Below are 7,083 nucleotides of genomic sequence, written 5' to 3' on the forward strand. Positions count from 1 at the left end.
GAAGAATTTGGTTAGAATTCAATCCTTGAAACATGGCTGACATCTATGTTCATTTTTGGTTAAGGGTTAGTCTATGATGTGGGTGGGCAGAACTTAAGCTGAAAGCTATAGTGTTACTAGCTTTTGGTATTAGAGGATAGAGTTTGAGGCTTTCAGGGTGGTTGAGAATTGAGGAGAATATTCTTAAAACGATGAATTCAAAAGCAGAGAATCCCTGCATTGTCATATAAACTGAACCAAACTAAACATGCACCAGGGGGACTCCAAGAAACTTATCAGAAAGCAAAAGCTAGATGGCTGAAAATGTTGAACAGAGATTTTAGCTGCTGCTAAATCAGAGTATCTAAAAATAATAAAAATAGTTGACCACACAAAATAGTTCTGGAGAAATTGCAACTTTAAAACACCTCTGGTGAGAATACAAAATGGTAAACCACTTTGAAAAGTGTTAAACATCCATCTGCCATATGACACAGCCATTTCATTCCTAGGTATTTGCCAGACCAAAATGAAACCTATGTTTACATGAAGATTGCATGAGGATGCTCATAGCACTTTTATGTGTAACAGCTACAAAATGGAAACAACCTAAATGTTCGACATCGGCATGAATAAACATATTGTGGTGTATCCATACGATGGAGTACATTTTACTCAGCAGTAAAAATGAGCAAACGGTTAATACATTTAATAACATTGATGAATCTCAATGCTGCTATTTTAAGTGAAAGATGCAAGTAATAAAACAGAGTATACTGTATTACTGAATGTACATATCATTCAATGAATTTCAAATTAATTGACAGTAACAGGAAGTAAATCATTGGTTGCCTGGGAGAGACAGCAGGTAGGGGCAGAAGGAAGGGGCTACAAAGGGCAAGAGGACACTTGGGGGGGGTGACAGAAATATTTTTTATATCAGTGTGGCAATAGCTTCATGGGTGAATACATATGCCAAAACTTATCATCAAATTATATACTCTAAATTATGTGAGGTCTATTGTTCTTCAATTATACCTCAAACAACTGCATTAGTCTGTTTTCACAATGCTCTAAAGAACTACCTGAGACTGGGTAATTTATAAAATAAAGAGGTGTAATTGACTCACAGTTCCACATGGCTGGGGAGGCCTCAGGAAACTTACAATCATGGTGAAAGGTGAAGGGAAAGCAAGGCACATCTTACATGGCAGCAGGAGAGAGAGAGAGTGAGGGGGGAAGTGTCACACTTTTAAATCATCAGATTTTATGAGAACCCACTGTCATGAGAACAGCATGTGGGAAATCTGCCCTCATGATCCAATTACCTCCTACCAGGTCCCTCCCCTGACACAAAGGGGTTACAATTCGACATGACATTTGGGAGTAGACACACAGCAAATCTGTTTCAATAACCTTTTATTTTAATATTTTATATTCTCTGTTGAAACGCATGCTACTTGCTTTGCTTACTCTTTTCTCACAGCAACATTTAATTGTCCTTGAGAACTCAAAATGCAGTGTGGTAACTGATCATCTTGGACCATGTTAGGCACTACCTTGAACTGTTCCTCAGGGAACAGTTATTTCCCTATTTCCATTGTTTTGAAGACAGATATACTAACCTATATGAAATGTTCTCACCAGACTTATAAATGACCAAAAGTTGGAAGTGTGAAATGGTGACACATAAAATGAATCTAAGAGATATTTTAATTTGCATTATTGATTATCTTACTTTGAACCTTCATATATTCACTGCCAATATTAAAATGAAATTCCCATCTCATGTATGCTAAATAGAAGTTCAGACTACCCTCATACATTTAAAGGATGATTTTCTAACACCAGAATCTTTAAATGATCATCTTTCAACAATGAATCCTTCCATATATATATATATATATACACACACACACACACACACATATATTTATACCCTTATGTATATACCCTTATTATCCATACTAAGTGTATGGATAACGTATTTCTTTTGCAAACAATTTGTTTTTCATCAAGAATCAGCCAGCATTCATTGTGACTTAAGGAACATTGTGTTTCAGTCTTAACTAAATTTGTGAATTTACACAACAGTAGTTAAGAGAGGTAGACATTGCAGTCTTTGTTTTTTAAATAAATATATTAAAAAAAAACAGATAAATGCTTTCCTTTGAGAGGCAGTATTAGAATTCATATTAAAACTCAAGAATCCTTAAATGATCAGACCATTAATAGCACTCTGTCTTTATGAAAAAGAAATGGTTTCATAGATGGAACCAGGGAACAGTGCACAATTTAATGGTGCAAAAATTCTACCAACTTTACAAAAATTATGCATAAGAACTTGGTCTGCCTTGTCACTTAAGATAGTTCTTACATTTTGCATGATATTTATTTGCTTAGTTTGTTTAAAGCATTTTTACATACTTACATAACTTAATCCGGACAAATTCTCCACAAAAGGTGGAGTGAGAAACATCGTGATAAAATTTTTATAGTCAGAAAAATAAAGCTTTAAAATGCGTATTGATCTCGTAACATATTTAGTAGCAATGTTTCTGCTCTGGTAACCTCCATACCACCAGATTTCATTTTCCCAAGCATTCTTAACTTTATTTTGGAAAAATTTTTGACATATATTGTTAGTATTAAGAAGCAAGTACTTAGAAGCAATTATTATTATAACCTCTACCCATGTGTTATTTATCTCTAAAGAACTTGGATATATTAAAACAAATAGTTCCTTTTTTCCTCACAATTGCCATGTAAGGTAGGTTGAATAAAGGTGTGGATAAAGTTATCTGAAAAAGAACTTGGAGGAAAGACTTTATTCTGGTGAACAGTTTGCAAATTAGAAAGACCACAGTCCTCTATGTACAAGGAAGGTGCTTTCTAGAGAACAAAGAAAGGGTTCAGATTTTATAACAAAAGTTTACACCCAGGTTTCCAGTCAGATCTGTTTATGCAAATGAAAGATTAACAGTTGTTTAGTTCTGATTGGTTAATAAGCTGAGATCTGATTGGTTGAGGCAGTTAAGCTGTGATTGATTGGTTGGTTCAGGTGAGCATTGAAAAGTCTCAAAGTTAAAAAGGTACAGTTTTCCAGGGTTTTCAGGCAACTCAAAGAATATGTGTAACCTCTACTCACCAAATGGCCACTTGGCTCTATTTTAAATTTAGGCACAGTTAGCTACTTGGGATCCATCATGAAGGACTGGCTCTTTCAGGTTCACATTTGTTCACCAAGTGATGAACCTCATTTTAGAGTGTGGGGACTGGAACTTAGGGAAGTGATTTGTAACTTTGCTCCAGCTTGAGACTTGGCTTGGAAATAACCCTGAGCCTCCTAAGGCTTGGAATACCAGCATTGACAGCAGTACCTGGGTGCACCTCAGGAGTCTGCTCAAAGAGGTGAGGCGATTAGGTGGTGAACTGCTGATGAGAACCCAGTGCTAACAAGACAGAGGTGATGCATACAATCCCTTTAGACACCAGTTAGCTCAGCCCTGGTCTCTAATTCGGTCAAATCCAAATAAGTGTTTTTACATGTATGTTTTCCTAATTAGCTCTTACTCTAGCTGGAGTTCAGAGATAAAAGACACATCTTAAGATTCCTTCTACCTTGGTAAACTAGGTCTAGTATTTTACCAACACCTAGAGAAGAGATCTGTACAGAATTAAAAAAAAAAAAAAAAAAAAAAGCCTGACAAAGTAAAACTGATATCAAGATGGGCAGGATGTTATATTAACCTGGGATGGAAGGCATGTTTGACAGGTGTAAATATTAAACAAAGAAGTTAACATGTTATAATTTTAAATTATTTTATTTGCATTTTTATGAAAGTGCTTTCTATATTTTTAAGGTTTGATCAGTATGGAAGAGAAAGGTACATTATTATATATGGATATATATATATAATTTTTCTATGACTATTTTTAAAGAACTCTATCACTAACTCTATCATATGTCTTGCATGTATTGGGAAAATGGGTAGTTACAGAGGGGAGGTGGCTTGCTGTGTCCTAATTTGATATTGCAGATATAACCTTGTAAGTTTAGATTTACTAAAATTAAGGAAGTTTAAAATGTAAGGACAGGCACAGGAAAAATCAGTGTGATTCTTATTTTTATTATGAACAATTAGATATTTATGTAAACTAAAATAGTATCTGTAGATTATTTTTGGAGAAAGTCTTGCCACTCCCATGTTTTAAAGACCAATTTTTTATTAATTAAATTATTTCTTGCAGTGAGAAAGGAGTTTGGAGACAGAAAGACAGAAGAGTTGATATTCCACTCAGAGATGTCAATTTTCAAAGAAATTTCTGCCCATTACGGATGCACCACAAATACTAATCTATGCAATATATATTTTGAAAAGAATGTTTTTTCATGAAACTATAATTTTCATTCATAAGAATATATTTCCTGACTTAGCATTTTATAGACTAGATTAAAATTTTGTTCCCCAAAGTAATTGTGTGTGTGTGTGTGTGCATGTGCGTGTATATGCATTCCTGAGGATTATTCTAAGGCTGAACTCGTTCATAGAAATGGAATTTTTCTGTCTATGCTCACATTTTAAAACAGCTCACACAAGTCAGGCAGAGACTGCCAACACCTTGGTTTCTAATTCTTTTTGCTAGTTCTATTAGAGGGGGCAAGTATAAACTGACTATGGGAAACAGTACACCTGTTCTCATATTCTTTATCAACATACATAAATTGGAAGAAAGATAGAGAAAGAAAGAGAGGGGTATGGAGGGAGGAAAGGAAGGAGAAGAAAGAGAGAGGAGGGGAAGTAGGAAAAGAGGAGAAGGGGAATTTACTGGGGGAAAGAGAGGAGAGACAGAACCTTTCCACTAAAGTTAGCATCTGAGAGAGAGGCCCACGGAATTGAATTTTTTTTTTCTTTTTTTTTATCCGTTTGACAAACCAGCATTTGGTCCTTGCTTTGATTATCCTGAGACAAGACAGTGCTTTGTTTACCTGAGCTAGCTGACCATCTCAGCTGTGACAGTTTAAAATTAGGCCACTATTTATAATTCAAGCTATGTGTAAACAAAACAAAACACAATACAACCAATGAAGGAGGTTGGTTTGTTTATTTTTTTAAAGGTAGGGGCATTTTGTAAATCAGACAGAGATAGCTTTCTTGAATAAAATGACATTTTTAGTTCTTTGTCTTGAACTTTCTCCTAAGGCACCTTTTGCCTGGCTCACTAGTCAAGAGGGACTGAAGAGGAATTGAAGGAATTCTAAACATCCCCAAAGCCTCTAGTGATTCTCCAGATGTGTCTTTTCCAGAGGTTGGCTACTTGTAGGGAGGGTGGCTATACCTTAATTATTCAATCACTTTTAATGTTTTACCTAAACTCTTTGCCAAATAGGTAGTTATTGCATTGCTTTAACCGTATACAGCCATCATTTGATTATAAATTCTACCAAAGATTGATTGCTTGATTTCAGGTTTAATTTTAAGATTTAAATGGCTGACTCCTTAGCTTGCTCAATTGTATTCTTTGTCCCTGATCACTTACTCCATAGAACACTGCTTATCTTTAAATAAAATGCATTAAACTCCTTTGTTTTCAGATGCTATAATATTTATGCCTATTGGGGATTCATACCCTAATAACTTGGGCTACTAGTCTGTCATAAAATATAAACTCTAGCCATATTAAATATGGTAGACTTGTCCTAAAAGTCAGATTCATACCTTCAATATACCATGGAATTTATAATACAAATAAATTACTTTTTTTGTATTTGTTTTAAAATAAGAAATTGTAGTCTCTTGAGTTCTAGAGTTTCTGTAAGAACAACAGAAGGAACGCTCAGCTAATGTTTAGTACCCATATGCTTCATTAAAGTGACCAGATGTCCTGCATTTGTCAAGGGAAAAGGGGAATTGTGTTCCTCTCTCTCAAATATTTCCTTCAAAAAGTCTATCATGGATACATTTTGTGCCTTCACTGCCCTTTGTAAATAATTCTTATTCATGCCTTATGATAAGAACATTACAACTGGCAACAAACTGCTTTTAAATTTGGGGTTTCAGATTTTCTAAAGCAAAAAATTGATTGTGTTTGTTGGGTTTTTTTGTAGTTCTGTAGTTTAGTGTTACAAAAATTTGTATCAGAATTCTCATCCTGCCTACATAGTCCTAAAACTAAATTTATAATATAAAGCAGGCATGATCCTGTTTATTTTTTTAAAGCCTGAGTTCCAACACACATTTTAAATCTCAGTAAAATGTGGCTTATTTTCTCAGTAAATACTGTCAGGAAAAATTGTCCAAACCTTGGAAATGGAAGAAGACATTATGGAGCATCCTTTAAATGAAGTGCTATGTTTTGTCTGTTGAATTTTTCAAGGTTTGTCAGATTCTGAAGAGGTGTGCTCCTTTGAGTGACTTCCTATGAGGCTAAATGTCTCAAACCTTTTAGTCTCAGGACCCCTTTACACTCTTAAGAATTTTTGAGGGCCCTAAAGACTTTTGTTGATGTGCATTTTATCTATTGATATCTACCATACTATAAATTAAAGCTAAGCAATTAAAATAAATATATATGTGTTAATTTATTTTAAATAACAATAATAATTCCATTGCCTATTAGCATAGGACACCGGCTTATTTTTATAAAAAATAATTTTTTATTTTGAAATAAAATTTTCAGGTGAAGAGTGACATTGTCTTTACAATTTTGCAAGTTTCTTTAATATCTGGCTTGATAGAAGGGAATGGATTATCGTGTCTACTTCAGCCTTCAATTGGTTGCACTGTTATTTTGGTGGATGTATATATAAAATATCTGGTACCACACAGTTATGTATGGAGTTGGAAAAAGGAGGAGTATTTTAACACACCTTAGCTATAATTGTGGATGCTTTTCTTTCACATTACACCAAAAGTTGGCAAGTGGTAGTTTCTTAAAGGTTAGTTGCAATGGGGTGTCTAAAGCAATATTGATGAGCTTTAAAACTATTCCTTTTGACTCTGTTGGCTTATTTTGCACATTAAATGGGCCATTTATCTATGTCAAATTATGTAACATTATTTATTCGTCATATAGAAATTATTGGTTTATGGATATATGCAG

General features: G+C 34.3%; 1 long non-coding RNA gene across 1 annotated transcript; it reads left to right on the forward strand.

Moving 5' to 3' along the window:
- The first annotated feature begins 3,071 nt into the window (after window positions 1-3,071).
- Window positions 3,072-4,457, forward strand: LOC126931818 (uncharacterized). The gene is made up of 2 exons (XR_007717936.1): window positions 3,072-3,390; window positions 4,231-4,457. It is a non-coding gene; the product is annotated as an uncharacterized LOC126931818 (long non-coding RNA).
- Window positions 4,458-7,083: the final 2,626 nt, after the last annotated feature.

Source organism: Macaca thibetana, chromosome 11 (genome assembly GCF_024542745.1).
Source record: "Macaca thibetana thibetana isolate TM-01 chromosome 11, ASM2454274v1, whole genome shotgun sequence".
Taxonomy (NCBI): Eukaryota; Metazoa; Chordata; class Mammalia; order Primates; family Cercopithecidae; genus Macaca; species Macaca thibetana.